This window comes from Pimephales promelas, chromosome 13, assembly GCF_988280905.1.
Source record: "Pimephales promelas chromosome 13, fPimPro1.hap1.1, whole genome shotgun sequence".
Classification (NCBI taxonomy): Eukaryota; Metazoa; Chordata; class Actinopteri; order Cypriniformes; family Leuciscidae; genus Pimephales; species Pimephales promelas.
Window position 1 is genome coordinate 217,776 of NC_142781.1, and position 24,705 is coordinate 242,480.

Below are 24,705 nucleotides of genomic sequence, written 5' to 3' on the forward strand. Positions count from 1 at the left end.
CCAAAACTTGACATGTTCCCTTATTCCCAAGTAGCCTACACTATAATTAAAGAAACGTACACCGTAATTTCGGTTTACTTACAGTTGTTTGCGGGTCGTAATATAAAGTTTTCCCTGTAGACTTATTTACAGGTGGATGTTATAGAGAACCTGAAGGGAACTTTCCAAACCATCAGGGAACGATTATTTGATCTGGGAACCAAAAATTGTTTACTGGGTCTTATACAAATTACAACATTTGATCTCAATATTTTTTCAAAAAAAATAATAATTCGAAAACCTAAAGATTTTGTGCATGGATTAGCAGCATCATGACTGGCTGGCACAAAAAATCGTTTCAACTAAAACCCTCCACACGCAAGAGCTGCAGCGCGGTGTGTCGCGTCGTGGCGTGGCGTCTGTTGCCGGTATTATATCGACATTATGATGATATAGTGTTTGATGATTTAAAGTCCGTTTTTTAGATAAACAGCAGGCAGTAGCGCGCGCGGTCTCGTGCACGCGTGTGTGATGCGGCTCGTTCAGCAGCCATGGACGCGCTCAGCGGGCGCGCGCTCACACACTCCGTGGTGTCAGTCTGTCGATATGGACCGAGATCAAACACTGGGAATGTAATGGCACTGGTCTCAGGAGGTGTTTAATCTTCATCGATGGACACTCGGCGTCCCACACCAGAGGTAATGTCGCTGTGTTTACACTGTGTTTCTGTGTTCGCGGTGGAGATCGCCATAAGCTGCTTATTAACACAGCAACTCCTCATCCTCATCCAGCTGAGCTGTCTGGACCATAACTCACGGGGTTTGACCATAGACTGTACAAAATGGGGTTGACTGATTCAGCGCATGATGTGTCTCTAATGATCGTTATTGATAATCATCATCATTCTGACTGCACGCGATCATATCCAGTGAGTGACAGCTGAGTTATGAAAACTGTCTGATCATCTGTTATTATCAGCAAGACGGAGTGCAAGCTAAAGGAGTTCAATGTTATGCTTCCCCGTACGATAACATGTTTTGCTTTAGCTGGTCTCGAAATGTTTTCAGAATAGTTTTAGTATATGGTCCTGCAGTGACACATGTTAAAAGTCGAAGTGAACTCGAACTCAAACAAGCTGTGTGTGCAGAATCATTCATCAGCTCGAGCATGTGAAACAGTGGCAGATGAGCAACTTCCCATGATCATGCCAGCACACACACACTTCTTCAGTCTGTTATGGAGACAGGAGTGACCGTGATGGTGAAGGAGCACAGGGGGATAGTGCTGAGCTGAGTGACCACGGGTTTGGGGGTTGGTCATGATGTCAGAAGCAGGGATTGCAAGTTTGATCAAAAGCATTCACATGCGTTTAGGGGAGGAGCCCCAATGGAGTCCCGCCCATCCCCGCCCCCCCCCCCCCAATTTCACCCATTGTTCATAATTAACCTTAAAGGGTAACTAAACCCCTGGTCAGAGCCTGACTCCACCCACTGGCAATATTTGAAAAATGCTGGAAAAGTGGGGTGGGGGGCACCTGAGACGCATCTCTTTAGGTGTGTTCGACATCGGCTGCGGCTGGATGCAACCGATCGGCGAGAGGAGCTGCAAACGGAGACGTGAAGTCGGACAATTTCTGGTTCCCGCAGTGACGGCTCACGTGGTGTTTGCATGCTTTACCACAGCTGAAGTGAAATAAATGCAACATTTGCCAAATAAACAGATATTTCAGACACATTTTCATTCAACACTTTACTGCTTCATACAGCATTGAACTAATAAAGTTCAAAATCAGCCTAATCAATGACGTGGAGTCAACGTTTTTTAATCAGTTTTATTTTGATAAACATGATAAACATGACACAATATAACATTGCGACTACATGAAAAGAGTGTTTACTGTTATAAAAAACTGATTTGTGAGCTTAAGTGGAACCAAATGTATGAGAATAAACACGAAACGCACGTGATCGTTGTCATGCGGTGAATCCGGCGAATCATGGAACAGCTGTGACATCATCAGAGCTCGTGCAGCCGATCGGTCAGCGCAGAGCTGCATGAAGTCGAACAAGCCTATTGTATGGAACTTGCCTACATCACCAACAACCGCTGTGTCACGTACTACCGCAAACATCCAGTAGGAATATTTAACTGCAGTAGCCACCGTTCAACCTGAAGAGGGCAGCACTAAGACGCTTTTACACCATATATTAACACTTTATAAACAAATGCCAAAAAAGTTACTCGAATCAATGACTGGTATTAATAAAGATCCATTCTTACAGATCATTAACTAAAAAAAGTTGGTTAAGTGTTTAGTTACTCTTTAAAGCAGCATTGTGTTACTTTTGAATTGTTGCCCTCGGGGTCCCCCTACAATAGCTGTTTCCCTACTGTAGGGGGACCCCGAGGGCAACAATTCAAAAGTAACATAATTGTTATTATTGTCTCCTACTGCTGTTGTAAAATCTGTCATGGTTATGTCTCCATCCCAGGTACATTGGCATATATTTCAGCATGTGTTATGAATAAGCCCGTTTCATGGGCTTTATTTTTTTTCAAACGTCAAAAGATTGTGAAGCTCATGTTTACAAGGCAGCGTCTTTATAGTAATGTTATCCTATTGGCTACTGTTTTACATAATGGATATGCTAATTCAATTCAGTGTTTGTGTGGTAGACAACCCTATCGTCAATATTATAATATTAAGCTACAATAGATGATGGCGCGTGCTGCCCGCCCCGGCTCTACGGGGATGCTTGAGTGTGTTAAGCGCCCTCAAAAGAAAGCAATCCAGTCTACACTGGATGCGGCGAGGGGCGAATCTGCACAACACATTGCTAACAGTAAACTGATAACGCAGGCTCTGTTTCTGACGCACTTCACATTTGCTAGACGGGGGAAGATTGATGCACCGGACCGGAGTCGGGGGACTTAGTTGCGTTTTTGTGGAGCAGTATTACAAATTAATGTTTTTAAAATAGTATTAGTGTTAAAAAAATCATTCGTTCGCTCATTTTGGCGTACCATTTGGATGAGTGGCGCCAGTGAGCTAATGCTGGACCAATATTGATCCTCGTCCAGCCTTTTATTTTTCCACTCTCCCTTTTTCTCTTTCTTCTGTCCTCCGACAAAATCTTTTTACTTTCTGCTTCAGACAACATTGAGAGGAAAAAAGTGCTCGTTGGGCTCTCGCGTAGGAAGTGGGGGAAGTGGCGTATGCCGTAAAGTAGTCGAATTTTGTAGTTCTTTTTGTGCTCGGGTTCCTACCCGCTCCCGAAGTTACGTATAGTGCCAGTAAAAGCGATACAGACCCCGTCAGGCTATTTTCATTCAACCTATTGTAAGTCGATATACCATCTCAAGGGTTTTGGAAAAATATTATAAAGGTTGAAAAAGTTACATAGTGCTGCTGCTGTGCATACATTGGTTCAAGTCAACAAAACAAATCATCAGCTAGTGTTTCTCAAACTCTTTCTGCCATTCACCACTTCAGAGGTAGGAAAGGTTTCTGATCCCCATCCTCAATTAACCCACAAAATGTTAACAAACTTGGCTTCAAGTTTAACTGTTAAAATGTATTTTATTTACATCACATTTTAAAAACTTTACATCAAATTACAGCATGAAAAACTTTCAAATAGAGAAAATGAAAGTGCAATTATATTGTCACTTTGCATGAAATAAGACTCAAAAGTAGATTAAAAAAATTGTGTTTAAAATACAAGTGTGGACTAACGTTAGGTGTGCTTTGATTCATTTTGTCACTTTGCAAACTCCATGCAAAAATAAAAATAAAAAATAAATAAATAATAATCCAGGAAATGAGTTATTAGTTATTGTGTAAATAAACAAGCTAGTGTAATGCAGGTAGTGTTTGTGGTGTCCTGCTAACTGATGAGCTGTAGAGCTAATACGATACCGCACAAATAAATACACTAGGCTGTTTTATTCATCAGTAGGGCTGTGTATTGGCAAGAATCTGGCGATACGATACGTATCACGATTCATGGGTCACGATTCAATATATTGCAATATATTCCGATACTGTCCATAAGGCCATATATTGGGTTTTTTTTTAAAGTAGGACTATAATTTAAAAAAAAGTAATATTTAAAAAAAAATAAAAAATATGATGCGAATTAAAGTCAAACAAGTTTACTGAAACAATTCAGTACTCAGAAAATCAAACTACCAGTTTGGGATTGTGGTTCACAGGTTCATTACAAAAACTTTGGTTAAATGTGTTTTTAGAAGTTGGTCATAAACTTTAGGGGGTCGCACACTGGGCAAGCGCAGCGATAGGAAAACTAGCTATCGCACACCAGACGCGCACTTTCTCATCAGTGTATGGCCAGCAATATTGTTATGTTTAATGACATGAAATGAAGATAATGTCTGTTCTATGTTATGATTGTACTGTACAATTAAATACAATCGTTGCTGAGTCTGCAGTCTGAAAACTTTACGTTGTGTAAAGTGTTGTGTTCAAATTTTAAAGATGTGGCGCTGAGCTTCTCGTCTGGTGTGCGACGCCCTTATAGACTCTCCGCCGAAACCCGTTTCACAGTTGCTCGGCTACTGCTCGCGGTGTGCATGAACGCACTCATTGATTAACATGCACGACGAAAAAATACCCCGCTGCTCACGCGCCGAACTTGTTAAGAGTTCACAACTGCATGGTTCCTGTCGATATCGTCAGTGCCCTCTTTACTCCGGAAACAAATGATTCCACACTTCCACACGGAATAGAGCGGCAGCCGGTCTTTACACAGGGTTCAGCCATAGCTATGATGTTTCTAGCAAAACGTTAGGTTAGTGGTGCGTCAATGCATTAAAAAAAAATTGATATTTCGTTTCTGAAAATTGCAAAATAAAGTATTGCGATACTCAAGTGTATCGATTTTTTTCTTACACCCCTATTCATCAGTGTGTAGATGTGTGTTCATGGAAGACATCGGGTTTGTGTTGATCAGTGTGTGTAGATGAGGAAGGAGCGCAGTGAATGCCCAGCTCTTCAGTAATACCTCAGTAAGCAGCGCGGGCCTCAGAGGATCTGCTGCTATAAATAAGAGCACATATGTCTGTGACGTGAGCTAATCTGCCTCTGAGCTCCTGGATCTGTTTCTCTCAGCGCTCACTCTCTCCTACTGTTCCTCAGCTGACGCTGCTCTCCTTCAGCTCTCACGGCCGTCTCGGTCGGGCTCCGATCTCACAGCACAAGATCAGCCATCAGGATGAGCCGCGCTGACTCTGATGTCATCAGGTTAAAGGGTTAGTTCACCCAAAATGAAAATTCTGTCAGTATTTACTCGCCCTCAAGACCTTCGTTCATCTTCGCAACACAAATTAAGATATTTAAGATATTAAGATCACTCCTGCATACTAGTCCATAGGCTTCTTGAGGGAATGACTCTTGCTGTCCTCGAAAAGTCATTAAAGACATCGTTAAAATAGTCCAAGTGACTACAGGGGCTCAATCTTGAGTTTATCAAACGACGAGAACACTTTTGTGCGCAAAAAAACAACAAAACTAACGACTTTATTTCAACTATTCACTTCCTTCTCCATGGGCCTGTAGTCAGTTAGCGTAGTGTGATTGCGTAAAGCTATGTCACACGTAGGCTCACTATTGGCCGACGCTGGTCATGTGTGATGCGTGTGACGTACAATAACAGAAGCTTACGCTATTAAACTAGTAACCTGACTCGCGCAGAGGGAGAAATAAACCAATAGTTGAAATAAAGTTGTTATTTTTGTTGTTTTTTTGCGCACAAAAGTGTTCTCGTCGTTTGATAAAGTTAAGATTGAGCCCCTGTAGTCACTTGGACTATTTTAACGATGTCTTTAATGACTTTTCGAGGACAGCAAGAGTCATTCCCTCAAGAAGCCTATGGACTAGTATGCAGGAGCGATCTTAATATCTTAAATATCTTAATTTGTGTTGCGAAGATGAACGAAGGTCTTACGGGGTTGGAACAACATGAGGGTGAGTAAATACTGACAGGATTTTCATTTTTGGGTGAACTAACCCTTTAAGGTGTGGTGACGGATAGGTTGACGTGTGGAGAATGGTGTAAAGGGGAAATGAAGCAGTGAATCAAGTTCACATGATTTACAAGATGGATTTCCACTATAATCAACAATTATATAAGAAACATGACAAATGTAAACATATAAAAGAATAAAAGAAAAAACGTTATATCTTTCGCTGCCATTGTGCAGTATTCTAGCAGGTGACGTCACGGGGTTGGTTGGCTCAAGTTTAATAGGCTCTGGGCATTGAAAATCGCCACATCAAACTGTGTTTACACCAGTGTTTTGACCGCGAACGACTAATGTTAGGTACAGTTATTAGACCAAAAGACGACGTCTAATGTTATATGTTGACAAACTGCACATAGAAACATTGTTCGCGATGTCTGCCGTCAGATATTCCCGTCTCGTCAACACCATGTAAGTTACGTTGCTGTGTAGAACAGCCGGTGGTGGTTTGGGGCGAAGAGCGGGTTTGCAACGCTAACTTACCAGGTGTCCGTGTGTCTGTTGTCCTGCGATGCCCTCCGTGTCAGAGTCCATCTGTTGTCAAGAGGTTGATCATGAGCATGTGTTGCGTGGTCAATTCTGCATCACCGGCGCGCACGTTTACCATGCTGTGCCGAGACGTGTGGAAGCGGCGATGCTTTCCCTGAAGGATGTCAGAGCGGAGACACTTTTTCCTAGTATATGTAGGCTGTAGCTAATAACACACTACCACTGCGAAAATATGGACGTTTCATTTCCCCTTTAACAAATACATGCTAACTTACCATGATAACTGTTGTTGACGAGACGGGAATATGACGGCAGACATCGCGAACAATGTTTCTATGTCCAGTTTGTCAACATATAACATGAGACGTCGTCTTTTTGTCTAATAACTGTACCTAACATTAGTCGTTCGCGGTCAAAACACTGGCGTAAACACAGTTTGATGTCGCGATATTCACTGCACAGTGGCGGCGAAAGATATAACGTTTTTTCTTTTTTTCTTTTATAGGTTTACATTTGTCATGTTTCTTATATAATTGTTGATTACAGTGGAAATCCATTAATTATAGTAAAAACTTGATTGACTGCTTCATTTCCCCTTTAAGGTGTGGTGACGGATAGGTTAAGTGCTGCAGATGGAGTGATCCGCCTTTGCCAGCTTTTCCAATCAAGGGTAACTATTTGAAGGGACTATCCAAGCTATTTATGGACTGGCCACTACTTCAGAGAGCATTATCACCAGAACAACGGCCTCAAGTCGATCCATTTATATTTAACTACCTTAAAAATAGACGAGCGCTCAGAGTCTTTCTTCCAACAACTGCACAGGAATCAGCAATGGCAGCCATGGGAATGAGCACTACTCTACAATTTAAACTCATCAATCTTGTGCACTTTCAAAATTCAGAGTTCAAAAGTAAGAGCGCCAACCCATATTCAGGGTGGAAGATGAACAAAGTCAGTGTATTGACTTCTACCTGAACATTAAAGGGGACTCAAACCTTTTTTAGCTGTGATGTAGTGTCTCCATTACACAACATGATATCCCTGCTACTACTACTACTACTACTACTACTACTACTACTACTACTCAGGGCTTGACATTAAAGGTGTGGAGGTGGTTCTCTGCAGAAACATGTTTCGCAATACTGATAGAAAGTCTCCTCATGTCCTGACAGCAATCACTTTGTTAGGCGGTCTATTTATTTTTATAAAGTATGTCGTTTGTGGAAGGCGTAGGACCAGGCAATGTTCTTTCTGTCCGAATGGTCCTATAGCATGTGTTCTCTGTTGGTCAATGTGTGCACACACTGCACAGGCTGTTCACACACACACACACATCATTCGTCGTCAGTGCGTTCACATACGCTGTGCAGCAACAACAGAACTTTCCTTCTGAAGCCACAAGAAGTGGCACTGGGTCTACGATCTCTTCATCAGAGCCAAGCTGAAACCCTGGCATTCAAGAAATATTATTACACACTGACAAGTCTCTCTCTAATCTCTCCGACAGCGAGTCACACAAACCCTTTACTCACTCATTTCATTTGCTTCGGATGAATGTTGTTGCTGTTACAGGGCTTGAGTTTTGGGATTATTGAGCATCATTGGTCTAATTCCCGCAGGTTTTGTTCTCGCACTCAATAAAGACAACATTGGCGATATCAAACGGTACAATGGGTCTGTGCATCAGGTCTTAAAGTGACAGAAGCCTAATATACCGGCTGCCAAATTATGAGATGATATTTATTCACATATATCTACATTATCTACATATAACAATGTCAAAATTGTGGCCAGTGAAAACGCTGAATGGCTAGCGACTTTGGAAAACCACTTGCCACAGTGTCCGTCAGTTAATATCAAGCCATTATTCCTTAGACAGCAATATATACTGTAAAGCAAACACACTGAAACGTCACATAGTAATAAAACAAATGCTGTTGAACGGATGAACGAATTTGAAGGTCATAAATCTCACTTAGTTGGAGGTGTTGCCATTTTATTTGCTAATAGTTTTCCTCCCTGTTCTTTTGAGATGGAAGACGCTGTGATTGCCAAAGACTTTGTTTCTATATATCTGCATATGCTCCAACTCTACCAGCAGAAGGACTGGGGTTTTCACATAGCCCACTCTTTGTGGAACGTTGGACAAATGTAATGTGAAGAGCATTTGTTTTTATGTGGAGACTTGAACTGTGTGGAAAGTAACTGAAATCATGTAAATCCACATGTATTTTCTCGTCACGACTCGTTCAGATGATGGACGCAAGTGATGTGTGTGAGTTTACTGGGGATGTAAAGCAGAGCACATGGACACGTGCCCGTGATAACAGACTGTCATTAGCAAGACTAGACTATCTTGCTTTAAACACCATTTGAATGTTTTTAAGAACTGTTTCATAATCCCAGTTGGGTTTTCTGATCTTAATCTAGTCAGTACAGTAACTTTAATCTCCGTCAAGCTGAAAAGTGCTTACTGGCATTTTAATGCACATTTATTTGATTTAAAGATTTAAAGTGTAGAACATTAAACTTGTGGGAAACTGGCATTTGGTTATAGTTCTGATATTATAATTTTACACAATGACTTTGAGGGTTTGCTGGAAGCTAACGGTGGCGTGTGTGCTGTTTTTAAAGCATGTAAGACTGTCATGGACAGAAGCACTTTCTGTTTATCCGTACGCTAATGACGTTATCATAACACTCAATTAACAAAATGATGTGGATTATTATTAAAAACACTCAGAGGGTTTTCTTCAGAATGTTGCTGTTTTATGAAACTCGTAGTGCCCATATTCAGGTGTTGATAAAAAAGGCATGAAGCTAAAATTAAAATAAGCTAAGATAAGTTTTTTTAATTTTTGTTTTGTAAGCAGAGGATCTGTTCTTTATTTAGAAATATTGTATGTTCAGATATTCAAGATATTGTGGTTGCCATGCCGGGGTCATACGCAGGGTTATATACTGAGGTCCCGAACTGATCTTGCTGGGGGTCCGGGGACATGACATGCAGATTTGCCCGATCTCGACATGTGCTTTTCTAGGTGTTTGACGACATTAGCTTTAAAAGCATGTGGGGGCAGCCGCATAAATGATGTTGTCAAGCCGAAAACAGATTCTTAAACATGACCATCAGTTCAACATGAGAATCTTAATGAATGATCCACACTACAAAATGGAAATGCAGAATTTTTTTATGCTTATTGTTGACAATGCACAATCACATATTCGAAACAGGAATGCCCATAAATAAACGATTCAAGGATTATTTCGCATAGATGTTAAATTTCAATCAAATGCCAATGCAATCCTTCTGTGTCCAGAGGCAAATGAGCAATATGAGCATCAAAGATCAGTTTCAGCCTGCCTACTTTTCTGTCCTGAATTAATCAATGTTTTTGGCCTAATCTGTTCATGTCACGGTTCAGTTGTTCACTCATGAAGACAGTCACTCGTCGGCACTACTGGCTTATGATGCAAGCGCAAACACAGACAATAATAATAGCAATTTATTTAATAGGTGCTTGTGTTGTTAAATTGAGCTTATAGTCAACACATCATCCTCAACACCCTCATCACACACACACACACACACACACACATCTTCCCATGCAGGAATGAGCGAGCAGCTCGTGGAAGCACAGACTATAATGATGGCTATGTTTAGTTCCTGATGTTATGAATAATGCAGAAGTGAGTTGTTATGGAGGTCTGAACAGAGAGGACAGAAATAACCAGGCTCAAAACGAGGCGTCTCACGCAGTGTTTGCACATTAACTCTCATCGCAGAAACAGAAACCAGTCCATCAACCGTTCAGGATAGGAATGAAACCTGTAAATCATGAGCGGATGTCATTTACTATAAATGCGTTCAGTGAGAGGTGGTTATTAACCATTAAATCAAGAACAATTACATTCCTGACCTCAACCCTTGTGGAACTAAAACAGCAATGATAAAGCTACAGGAGATGACAGGACATCTCTTAAAACCAAGATAAAAAAGCCTGTGACACCTACAAATAAAATGGACAATGTTTGAAATTTGTGAATGACTCAGATCAACCCAGTGCAGATCAACCCGACCCAGTGCAGATCAACCCAATGCAGATCGACTGGACCCAATGCAGATCAACCCAATGCAGATCGACCCGACCCAGTGTAGATCAACCCGACCCAGTGCAGATCAACCCAATGCAGATCAACCCGACCCAGTGCAGATCAACCCAATGCAGATCAACCCGACCCAGTGCAGATCAACCCAATGCAGATCGACTGGACCCAGTGCAGATCAACCCAATGCAGATCGACTGGACCCAGTGTAGATCAACCCGACCCAGTGCAGATCAACCCAATGCAGATCAACCCGACCCAGTGCAGATCAACCCAATGCAGATCGACTGGACCCAGTGCAGATCAACCCAATGCAGATCGACTGGACCCAGTGTAGATCAACCCGAGCCAGTGCAGATCAACCCAATGCAGATCAACCCGACCCAGTGCAGATCAACCCAATGCAGATCGACTGGACCCAGTGTAGATCAACCCGAGCCAGTGCAGATCAACCCAATGCAGATCAACCCGACCCAGTGCAGATCAACCCAATGCAGATCGACTGGACCCAATGCAGATCAACCCAATGCAGATCGACCCGACCCAGTGTAGATCAACCCGACCCAGTGCAGATCAACCCAATGCAGATCAACCCGACCCAGTGCAGATCAACCCAATGCAGATCAACCCGACCCAGTGCAGATCAACCCAATGCAGATCGACTGGACCCAGTGCAGATCAACCCAATGCAGATCGACTGGACCCAGTGTAGATCAACCCGACCCAGTGCAGATCAACCCAATGCAGATCAACCCGACCCAGTGCAGATCAATCCAATGCAGATCGACTGGACCCAGTGTAGATCAACCCGAGCCAGTGCAGATCAACCCAATGCAGATCAACCCGACCCAGTGCAGATCAACCCAATGCAGATCGACTGGACCCAATGCAGATCAACCCAATGCAGATCGACCCGACCCAGTGTAGATAAACCCGACCCAGTGCAGATCAACCCAATGCAGATCAACCCGACCCAGTGCAGATCAACCCAATGCAGATCAACCCGACCCAGTGCAGATCAACCCAATGCAGATCGACTGGACCCAGTGTAGATCAACCCGAGCCAGTGCAGATCAACCCAATGCAGATCAACCCGACCCAGTGCAGATCAACCCAATGCAGATCGACTGGACCCAGTGTAGATCAACCCGAGCCAGTGCAGATCAACCCAATGCAGATCAACCCGACCCAGTGCAGATCAACCCAATGCAGATCAACCCGACCCAGTGCAGATCAACCCAATGCAGATCGACTGGACCCAGTGCAGATCAACCCAATGCAGATCAACTGGACCCAGTGTAGATCGACTGGACCCAGTGCAGATCGACTGGACCCAGTGCAGATCGACCCGACCCAGTGCAGATCAACCCAATGCAGATCAACCCAATGCAGATCGACTGGACCCAGTGCAGATCAACCCAATGCAGATCAACTGGACCCAGTGTAGATCGACTGGACCCAGTGCAGATCGACTGGACCCAGTGCAGATCGACCTGACCCAGTGCAAATCAACCCAATGCAGATCGACTGGACCCAGTGTAGATCGACCCGACCCGGTGCCGACCCAATGCAGATTGACTCAATGCAGACCGACCCGACCCAGTGCATATCGACTCAACCCGGTGCCGACCCAATGCAGATCGATTCAACCCAGTGCAAATTGACCCAGCACAGATCGACTCGACCCAATGCAGGTCGATTCGACCCAGTGTAGATCGACCCAACCCAGTGCAGATCGACTCGACACGGTGCAGATCGTCTCGACCCAGTGCAGATTGACCCAGCACAGATCGATTGACCCAGTGTAGATCGACCCCATGCAGATCGACTCGACTGACCCAGTGCAGATCGACCCCATGCAGATCGACTTGACCCAATGCGTAGCGACTCGAATGACCCGGTGCCGACCCAATGCAGATCGACCCAGTACGGATCGACTTGACCCAGTGCAGATCGACCCAATGCAGATCGAACCGACCCAGTGTAGATCGACCCAATGCAGATTGACTCGACCCGGTGCCGATCGACCCAGTGCAGATTTGCCAGTGTGATTCCCTATGATGACTCCAGCTGAGCACGGGCGTTTCATTCAACGCCACATCCACATACACCGTACTAACATTACTAACATTTATGGTCATTCCGGATTAGTGTTTCGGTTTAGAATGATTAAACTTGATTCAGCTTTCTTTATGTTCCTGTTAAATTTAGTTTGTTTCTGGTTCTGGTCCTTGAGCCGGTCCAGAGCCCTAGTCAGTGTGCCATGCTCAGAGAAAGTGATGTGGGTTTGCTCAGAAATCTTCTAAAGTGTTTCTCTCCTCTGTTGACGAGTGGATCCGAGTCCAATCCCTAAGCTGACAGAGAGAGCCACGGTTCGCCTAGAACGCACAGTAGTGTGAGGGATTGCGGATGAGAGCGGGTGGTGGACGTGTTGACAGAAGCCTTTAACCCTGAACACCTGAACCAAGCGTTGTGGAGAGCTTATGAGGCCATGTCAACTATAATCCCTTCTCTCCGAGAGCCGGACCTCACGAGTCTGAGGAAAACCAGGTCACCTAAGCCCTGATTAAACAAACTAAACTTCACTTTTCAGCTGTTTAGCTGACAGAAGGGACTTTTTCCCTTGCCGAAGCAAAGTCTCAGTGATTTAGTGGTGAATGGACTGATCCGGATGGAGGAAACGTGTTCTCTCTTCACGTAAAGGCTTAGCCTGTCAACATTTGGCAGAAAGTTTTCAGACCGCCACACATAAAGATGCCGCTGTGCTGATGTCATGAAGGGATGGTGTGTCACACGGTCATCAAGGAAAAACACACTGTCAAACAAGTCATGCCACCAAACTAGTGCTGTAGCAAGACTTCAGCAGTCCTTACCCAGGACACTTCATGGTTCTCTGCAACACTAATGTAACTATTGTAATAGTATTTTTAGCACTGCTCAATACTTCCTTTCGTTTCTAAAGTGCTTGAAATAGTAGTTGCCTCGCAGCTACAAGCTCATCTCTGTGCAGTCATCTTCTTGATCATGGCTTTCGCTCAGACCACAGCACCGTAATGACCCATGACCTCCTGACCTCTGCTGGTCCAGGCCGTCTTACTCTTCTCATCATGCTTAACTCAACAGCAACCTTTGATCACTTAGCTCTCAGCTATCGGCTAGCTGATAGACAGTTTTATCACAGTCCGTAACTTCAGATCTTCTGTGTGCCTCAAGGCTCTGTTCTTGGACCACTTCGGTTCAATATTGATCTATTACCTGTTGCTCACATTATCTTTAGTCATGGTCTCATTACCTGCAAAAGCTCGCTCCGTCTCTGCTCTTCATCTGGGCGTACTGAATGACTGTGTTGCTGACATCAAAATCTGGTTACAACTTCCTAAAAGGTAATAATGATACAACTTTGGGTATTGTTTTTGGTCCAGCATCCGTTTTAAAAAAAGTCCGACCTGAGTTTATCTATTGATGAGTCCACATTAATTCCATCATCATTTCAATCGCAGGTAAGTTATATTAGCGAGACTGCGTTCTAACACCCTCACAATATTCGCAGAGTGCCAGTATTTGACACCATTAGACCAAACGTTGAATGGTTTTTACAGATGCATCTGTTGACCGGTGAGAATCTCCCATTCATGTTCATGGTTCGCTCCACATCCGAGAGATCTCACACTACCTGCTAAAGCTGAAGAATCAGAGCACAGTGAAGACGAGCAGCGCTCTTCATCTTCGATCACAGGTCTTTATATGATCGACCGGGTCTCCCGGCTCCGGGTCACAGCGTGCCGACTGTGTGTGTGTGGGATCAGTGTTGTCTGAGCCCCAGGCACAGGCGTCCTCAGACCCGTCGCTGCGTGATGTCCTCAAGAGGTGTGTGTGTGTTCTTTACAGCTCGTTCACACAGAAGCTTCTCTCTCTCTGTGTGTGTGTGTGATCTCGGCTCTTCTGTATGCACTGCAGACCTGCACTAACTCGAAAGGATTATTTCATGACTGCACTCATCAGCTTTATTGCATTTATGAATTCTCCATCCGCTTTGGTTTCTGGGTCACGTAACGTTTGGTGTCGGATCAGCAGCTCAGGATTATGAGTCTCGGTGCTGGAAACAGGAACACATGCGCAAACAATAAACTACATCAGTTATTCAATCATTCTCCCAGTACTAGCGCTGATGTCGACTCCGTTTCCTCTCCAGCTGTCCTTTTCACAAGCAACTCAGTGCTTTCTGTATGGGCTTTTTTCAGTTTTACTCCGTCAAGTGATCCGTAAAGCCCACTATATGAGCTCATCTCAGTGAATGCTCAGTGTACTCGATGCGGAGTAAACACTAGTGTAAGGTGCAGGACTTGCTGTCACTTCTCTGAGAGCGCTCCGTGTTTCTCACACACTCGATGAGAGAGTCTTACATGCCATGCAGAATTGAAGTGTACATGACGTCTACATGTACAGTATATTATTTGTTGTTTTATTGTATTATTATTGTGTTGTTTGAGTTCATTTGGAATTCTTCATCTTTTATGAGCTAGCAGAAACTAATGCGCAAACGCAGACGTGATAATATTCATGAACCCAGCAGCTCATCAATCCTTAGTGCGGTTATATTGTTATTAGTATCAGAATTCGTCGTAGTATTAGTATGACTATGGGAGAGGAGACGCGGAGGAGTTAATGGTTTATTTCGTTGGCTATACAAATTTAAAATGTCGCAAGAATAAGAATACGCTTCTTTAGGCTATTCCTCATTTGCATCACACAGGGAATAAATGCTGAACTCGATGCAAACCTGTTTTAAATAAATAAAACTGTTACAACATTTTATTTCAACCTTGACATTATGCTGATGAATGTTAGTGTGTTTTTAAATTTTGTATTAGTTTTTATAAGTAAAGTAATACCATTTAGGTTGTAGGCTAGTCTTTTTTCACCTTTGTCTAGCCTAGTCCTTAAGAGTATTTTTATGATTTGTTCAATGTATGGATCTGGCATACATTGAACAAAATAATGTTTTGTTCAATGATGTTCAATAACCCATCTGACAAAATTATCAAGTTAGATTATAGATCCGGGACAGAAATGTAAGGAATTCTTTGTTAAAGCGTGTTACGTTCCCCTTACCGTCTAGGGGTGGCAAGGGGGAGTAACAAAAGGAAAAGCCAAAAGGAATGGGCGAGAACACACTTCAATCCTCTGTCCCAGAGTGAAGATGACACCAGACAATATAAATGTCAAAGAAAGGATTTTATTTACAAACAATATATTAGGGGAAAAAAAGGACAGAACATGAGTTCCTAGGGAGCAATGGCTCAGGGGAGAGCAAGGCCTAAAACAACAAACAAAACCGCCCTTCTAACTAAATTTTGGAGGAGTTCTAACTTACCTAAGAAGGGTTAAACAAAAAGAAATAAACAACACAAACTTTCCTCAACTCCCTTACTATACAAAAAAACAGAGTCAAAACAGTATTCAAAGAAAAAGGCACTCACCCCCTACAGCTTCCCTTACAAAAGTAAATATTAAACAATAATCAAGCAAGAGTTCAAGGGCAATCAATTCCTTCTCTGTTTTAAGTGAGAACAAGATCTCTCAAATCAGGCCACTGCTAAAGTGAGTTAGCCACTGCTAACTCCCAACCACAATCTCTGAAAATCAGCAGAGCGTTATCAACAGTTCAGTCTGGATCAGGGGAGAAGTGTGCTCTCCTCTGCAAACGCTGACTGCACCCTTATAGTCTCCGTCTCAGGTAGATTCACAAATGAGTGTCAGGTGCTGATGATTAGGCCTGAGAGCGAGTAGAGAGAGAGAGAGAGAGAGAGAGAGAGGCAGCAAGCAAACAACACAGGGAACACGACCACGCCCACTCTTTCAGAAACAGAGGAAATCAAAAAGGTTCAAAGAAAAAACTAAATCAATAATATAAACAAATAAATAAATGAATGAATACGTCCTGGGATGTAACAAAGGGATATTTCACCTCTGGAAAGATGAATGTGTATTTAAAATGGGTCATTTAATTAGAAGAAATGTGAAGTTATTTTTGAATTTGGAGCTTTCTGAGAAAAACCAGAAAATGTATTTTTGTATTCAGCAAAAGCTGAATCCTGGACATCGACGGCCGGACATGTCTGGGAAAAAGAGGACGGTAACCCCTACTACTCGGCTTTCTCCACAGAACGAGAGCCTGCTAGCTTAGCTTCCAAAACAAGATGGCCGACACTATGTGTTCATACTGTGAGTGAGATCGCCCTCTATGGCCGGTTGAGGACATGCGGGACAGACCCGACTACTGACTGGAGTCTTTCGCCTCTGGACAAAACATCCTCCGATGATACAAAGCTTAATGCTAAATCCCGAAGTATCCCTATAAGATCCCATTAGTTACTGTTACTCTTATGAATTTTACATTTGAAGTTCACCAAGTATTTGATTATTCCATTTCTCCTGATTACTATTTTATGAAATGGAAATATGCGCATGACCTAGAATTCCCAGCATTTCCAGAACCGGTGAGATGTGTGTCGTGCGTGTGGGTAAACGACAGATCCTAACCTGACCTACTGCTATCCTCTCTGCTGTCCTGAAGAAGCTCATGTGGAGTTAATGTGGGGTCAGTCGGACCCGGTTCGGGAGCACAACTCTTTAATATTCCCCTTATGAAGAGCAGGTCCTTGACTAGTCCTGTGCAGGACGTCTGCATTAGGCCACTCAAGGCATGTAGTCGGGTAAATACATGTGGAAGACTTGGATTTGAGAACATGGATATCAGAAAAAAATATATTTTCACATAATTTGACATTGCCTTTTGTTTAAAAACAATATAATGTATAATTCGTTTATAAATGTGACATGTCCTGACAAAATGAGTGTGAATGCAAACGGGAAGTTATGAGCTACAGGCAAAACCAGCCAAAAATGCCCATTTTGAGGTTTTCACAAGAATGAGTTCATTAGGCACTCGTCTACCAACCCCAATTCTGCAAATAGCGATTACAGCGCTAAAAGTTCATCTTTAAAGGATGCACTTACACTGACGGACAGATCGACTCTCAGACCAAACACAGAATTACAGTATTTCTGGATCTGTGTTGCACACACTCACAGTCGTTATGTCTCAGTGAATGATTGGTGAACTGTTGGGGAACATTATTTTAGATCCGTGCGGTTACACTAGCTCTGAATATATAGGCTCTGTTTCATTCATGTTATTAAAACTATTGTGGTTTCATGAAAAAAAAGCTGACATTTTTTTAAAATGTATTTAGATATTGGTTTTGACTGTGTGTGTGCCATATTCTGTGTTGTTACCAGGATTTTAAGTGATATATCTAGATGATTTTGTTTTGAAACCTTCATAAAACTCTAACTGGATTTGTCTCAAAGTTGAGTTTTTGGCCTCTCTTCAGCTCGTCCTGTCTGTCGGACTCACACGTCCTCCTGAAGGGGTTCAACAGAGGCTGTGAACAACAATAACTCATTTTTAAAATGTGCTTTTCCAGCACGGGTCACACATGAATGTTCTCATTTGAAATGACGAGGTGTAAAGCAGGATCATTTGTTGTTAGCCAGACTAGCGTACTGTACAGCCAAAGACATGTCCACGTTCATACAAGCGGTTTAGACGGATCCCCTTGAACACTTTACTTTACAAATAACCCACAGTCCTGTCCTGAATGTGATTCATCAAATTCGGCTTTTTCATACATTTTTATAAAAATGCACTTTTGACGGCATTGATCTAATCAAAGGTTAACTATAGACCGGCTCTGACTGGAAGTGTGCCCGCTGGAGAGGGAGCACGGAGGAACTCAACTCATCTTCATCATCCACTATTGAACATCTTTGATCTTCTCAATGATTAATTCAGATGGTTAGCTTAATACCTTATATATTTATATAGTTTCTCTGTATGAGTCACGACACAGCATTGAGATCAATTGTACATCTGAGAATATTTGAACTAATTTAAAGTACTAACAACATAGTTAAAATACTCGCAGAACATAGCAACTCAACGGCAATGTCCAATCACATGCAGCTAGTGCTCATGGCCAGTTAGCATATTAGCTGATAAAACTGCTAGCATCAGCAAACCATGTCTGTAGTAAAGAATTGAGCATCTGAAAGTTGATGAACACTGTGGCTTTCCCAGAAGTCTATGAACACACACAGCATGTGGTTTACTCCAAACTCACCGTCACAAACATGCAGTTTAACAGTCACATAACCATCAAAACCACCGTCGTGGTTAGAGAAGCACATCCACTGCTCACTGCGTATACACTCGTCTATTCAGTGTGTGTGTGTGTGTGTGTGTGAACAACAACATCCGGGTACAGGTCGCGTCTTAACTCTTTCCCCGCCAAACACGGAATTTTCCGGGTATCCGTGTTTTAGGTGGTATACGGTAAGGAAGACCCGCGCGCATGTCCTGAATGAGTGCGCAACTCTTTGTTTAGAGAAACAGATTGCAATCGTCTCAAACAGTGGAGTAGTGAGAATGTATCAGACAGACAATGCAGAGGTATATGGCTGAAGTACTGGAGGTTAATGGACTCGGAGTCCGATCACTCTTTATTTGATAATTCTGAATCTGATCGGGACGAAGTAGTCAGTGAGAGAGATGCACATGTTGTCACAGAAAGTTCTAGCCATGGACGTGCCGCAGATAGATCGTATAATATTATGACACTATATTATGTATGTGTGTGTGCAGGCATTTATGTGTGGCTGTCTAAATATGAAGGTGTAATTGTCAAATTATTTCTCTCTTTGTGCACATTTACCACATTGTAATATGTATTTGTGTGTGTGTGTGTGTGTTTGTTTTTGTGGTTTACGAGGACATTTGACCTGAATACGCACCGGCACTATGGGGACATTTGGGTTTACGAGGACAGAGGCCATGTCCTCATAATTCCGACAGTGTAAACGCCATCTACGATGTCCCAGATGCTCCCTCTCAAAGTTTGGCGCCATGTCTTTATATACCACAAAACCCTGAAATTTTACCATACACAGTGTATCCCTGATTTCGCGAGTGTCGCCCCTGTAGCCAGGTCCCGGTATTACACCCGCGTCATCAAAAATTTGCATGTTTTACACAAGTGTATGCTTCGAGGCCTGTGATTGGACAGATCGGTACCGGTAGGCGGGAAATTGCGAAAACACAATGGCGCCGGTGGGCGGAGCTTCATTCAGCGTCAGCATAGTCTTTATAACAAGCAACTTAATGCAAAATAATTATTATTTAAGTATTTTTGCCTGTAATTTATTAATTGTGGATTAATTGTATGATAAATAAATAAATAAAACCCTGTTTATATTATGATAAGTTAGACGTAACTTAATCAGGTCACGGTCGTCACGGTCACTTCCTGTTTGAACGAGAGACAAACTCTGGACCTGAAAGGACCGAAAGGACATATCTGGACCCGATGAAAGCAACTGTTATGTGTTAGGTAAGTTATAATGTTGTTTAATTGCTTCTCTAATAGCACCTGGGTCTGTTTGGCTTGTTTGTGATGTCCTGTAGGCTCTTTGCTGCTCGTTTTACAGTTAGAAAGCAGCTAGCGCGTGATGCTAACGGAGCTAGCGGACTTTTAAGTTAGTGATTCTGTTTACAGACTGACATGAGGGAATCAGCGATGCTTGTGTCATTTTAAACTCGTTTTAGATTGAACTTTAATTGTAACTGCTACCTTTAATGATCACATAAAATAGTCTAGCCTTCATAATAACGCGTTGTCATGACTACAGTCTGTGTTTTTTACCCAGTACAGTATATTGCTACAGTTATGCTTACATTAAGAAACATGTGCTCTTATCACTCCTGACTATAATTCAATATACTCTGAATATTAATATAACTGTCAGTCTGATTTAGTCTTATTAATACTGTCACTATTGCCTGTAATTTATCAATTGTGAATGCAATTTATTAAATGAATAGTTATGTTCAATTAACATATTCCTTAAATATCATATAATAAAGTATGAAAATAACTTGAATGCCGTTTACCATAATTTATCGATTTATTTAAAACAAACTTGTTGAATAATATGTCAATAGGTCAGGATTACTCCAGGGCAGATTCAGCCATCATTATAAAGCTGAATTCAGTGTTTCCATGCTTAATTGACACTGTTTAATAAAGCTGTGTCAGGTACATGATATGTTATTTACAGTTACTTGTTTTATTATTAAAGGTTAAAAATGACCCAATGTAATAGACAGGCACGATATTGCAAAAAACTGATATTGCAATATTTGTTGTTGTTTTTTTCTACAATACATAATGCAACATATAAAAAGCAATTTCTACAAATGACTTAAATAGCTCTATTTGGCAATAATGAATCATTCTAGAATGATTGGCGTGATTTTGTTGGGGTTTGTATCTGTATAGAAAAAAATAAGCATAGATAAAAAAAATGTAACAAGGATGTGAAATAATCAGTGGCTCATATTTTCCAGGTAAGTCTAGCAACATTTAGGTACTGAAATTGAGTAAATAACTGTAAAATAACACTGCATCATCTTTAGGTTATGCATGTATAGCCTGACTTCACATAGGCCTAATACTGCAGTGTCACTAGACTCACTACCACAGATAGGTATGAAAGATAAAGCAATATATTGTGCAGCCCTACAGATTAATGTTCAGGGCTTTAGTGCATCACATTACATGCGTGTTCATTACAGTATGTCAGGTTGTGTGTAGCTTTACACCTGGTTTATGAGGACACAGTTTTATGAGGACATCATAAGAACATGTTCCTGATGTTTGACTTGACTGGAGAATCTGTGTGTGTTGTGTAAGTTTGACAGAATCCTGGTCTATGAGGACACAGTTTTACCAGGACACAAATATGGAATATTAGGATCTATACTGATATACTGACCCATAATTCACAGCTCATTTTGTCAAAAGGTCAGGATTACTCCAGGGCAGATTCAGGCATCATTATAAAGCTGAATTCAGTGTTTCCATGCTGAAGTGACACTGTTTAATAAAGCTGTGTCAGCTACATGATATGTTATTTACAGTGTTGATTTTACTTGTTTTATTATTAAAGGTTAAAAATGACCCTATGTAATAGATCGGCACGATATTGCAAAAAACTGATATTGCAATATTTGTTTTTTCTACTATATACGTATAATGCAATATAAAAAGCAATTTCTACAAATTACTTAAATAGCTCTATTTGGAGATAATTAATCATTCTAGAATGATTGGCGTGATTTTGTTGGGGTTTGTATCTGTATAGAAAATAATAAATGGAAAGCATAGATTAAAAAATTTAACAAAGATGTGAAATAATCAGTGGCTCATATTTTCCAGGTGAGTCTAACAACATTTAGGTACTGAAATTGAGTAAATAACTGTAAAATAACACTGCATCATCTTTAGGTTATGCATGTATAGCCTGACTTCACATAGGCCTAATACTGCAGTGTCACTAGACTCACTACCACAGATAGGTATGAATGATAAAGCAATATATTGTGCAGCCCTACAGATTAATGTTCAGGGCTTTAGTGCATCACATTACATGCGTGTTCATTACAGTATGTCAGGTTGTGTGTAGCTTTACACCTGGTTTATGAGGACACAGTTTTATGAGGACATCATAAGAACATGTTCCTGATGTTTGACTTGACTGGAGAATCTGTGTGTGTTGTGTAAGTTTGACAGAATCCTGGTCTATGAGGACACAGTTTTACCAGGACACAAATATGGAATATTAGGATCGATACTGATATACTGACCCATAATTCACAGCTCATTTTGGCGAATACCAATATCAAAAACTATTTGTGCTTGTTAGATTAAATGTAATCATTGAAGAAGTTAAAAAATAGTAACCTCTGTTGAAATTGGCTTTCAATAAGTAATAATAAAATTTGTACGTGTTTGTCTTTATATATATATATATATATATATATATATATTATTTGCTCTTCTTTCTTTTTTTCAGATGATAACTGATAAGACCATGTTAATGTAATAATTGAGTTATTCCTTAAAGAATAGAACAGATTTCAGTTCCTCAGAAACAGATTGTTATCAGTCACTGAATTATGATTGTGTGTATAAGAAGTGAGTCATGATCACGTACTGTATTTCTAGCACAGGCGCAATGTCTCGTATTATATCACTCTCATACATAAACATACTTAAACTCAGGGTGCCATCCAAATGTTTCTAGTTACCAGTGTCCTGGTAAAACTACTGTCCTCATAGACCAGACTTCTGTCAAACTTACACAACACACTGAGATTCTCCAGTCAAGTCAAACATCAGGAACATCTCATCTCATCTTATGATGTCCTCATAAAAAAATGGTGTAAGACACGTGACATTCTTTAATGAAAACACTTGTAATGTGATGCATAAAATCCATTAAAATTACCTTGGCTAACATTTAAATATTGAAATGTTTTGTAATCTTGTATATTATCTCAAATCAATATTTCATGTGGAAATAAGTATTGATAGGTAGCTGTGTATCGGGACCCTGATTATTAATAACTGGCTGACTACATTGTCCTTATATATTATTTATGATTTTTTTAAACTCTTAGGTGAAGTGTTCTGTATGTAATGCTTTATTTCATATTTTCAGATGAGCCATAAGACCCAGTTGTCCTCAGGCAGTGATGATTATGTGCTCTGACTCTGGGACTACACGAGGTAAGTGAGAGTTGTGCTGGAAGAGAATGAGCAAACGAAGCAGACACATTGTGAGATCTAGTGTTCACATATTTACACCAGTGTTTCATGTCTACTTTTATGTTTTGTAGACTCCCAGTGAGGTTGATTGCTCCACTCTCGAAATCAACACTCGAAATCAAGTCGGAGATGAACAGAAGGTATTGTTTTTTGTTTTTTTTATTTTTGGAAATCAAATTAGGGATACACAGATATGAACATTTGGGCCGAGTTCAATAACTGATCATTCTTTATATTTGAAAGCCGAGATCTGATATATTGGCAAATTGTATATACTTTGAAAGGCCTAATTACAAAAACGAAACGATCATCATTAAAAGCCAATCTCCCAAACACTTCAACATGAAACAAACAAATACAGTACAGTAGCCTAGTTTGAACCAGTGAGGAATTAATTAACTTTAAAATTTATTTTACATTCATATTTCCATTCACTTTTTTGAAAAAAATGTTAGTGTCTTGTTAGTATTAGTTAACATTAACTAACAATGAACAATAGTTCTACAGGATTTATTAATCTTTCTTAAAGAGCCATTAAACCCCAAACTAAATTTTCTGAGATTTTAACAGAGGTATGTGTGTTGAACATAAATTTAAGGGGTATTTTTCCACTTTTTTCGTCTTCCAGTTTTAAAATCTTCATCGTGGCAGTGCGGTGTTAGTGCGTTGATGACGGAGAAACATCTCCGAGTGTTGTTCTTTGCTCGGGTTTTAACAAAAAGGAAACGTTCAAATGGCTTAAAACCATAGACTGTAAAAGAAATGGCTGAACGACTGCGCAGGCTCAAACTGAGCTTGACGACGGAGATGAGACTTGAGTAACCTAGTAGCGGTGCAAAGAGAAATCTGAATCATTCCCTTCCGAATCTTGCAGAGCCGGAGAGCGCGAGTAAGAGCTGTCCATGAGCTCGCAGCAGGAGCAACTCTACAGCTCTCTATGGGCTTCTCCCTTGACTTTATGCCTCCACGTCCCCCCGAATGCTGAGCTTCTCCTCCACTCTATATGGTAATTGCTCTAGTGTGCGACAGAGTCTCGTGACGCAATCGTTAGCCTATTTTTACAAAAACATCTTCTAAATCGGCCGTAACGTAAGATACAAAGTAATGGGGCCTTTTATACATTGTCATGTTTCTTTAGTAGGGTTTGGTATCGTTTGGGTTTTATCCGATACCAGTACGTACTAGGTATTTTTTAAACGGTTCCGGTGCCTAAACGGTTCTTGAAACGGTACTCAAGAAAAGGAAACCGCACACACTTTGTCAAAAAAATAATATCCCTTTATTTACAGGGCCAAACTGGACACAATATTAACTTACAATATAAACAAGTAACATATGTTAATAATAAATAAAC

At 41.3% G+C, this 24,705-nt stretch overlaps 1 protein-coding gene across 1 annotated transcript in view; it reads left to right on the forward strand.

Moving 5' to 3' along the window:
- The first annotated feature begins 467 nt into the window (after window positions 1–467).
- lrfn2b (leucine rich repeat and fibronectin type III domain containing 2b) overlaps window positions 468–24,705 on the forward strand; it is a 75,675-nt gene continuing 51,437 nt past the window's right edge. The window contains exon 1 of the mRNA XM_089118276.1: window positions 468–677. The gene's annotated coding sequence lies outside the window, so the exon portion shown is untranslated. The remainder of the gene's footprint in view (window positions 678–24,705) is intronic.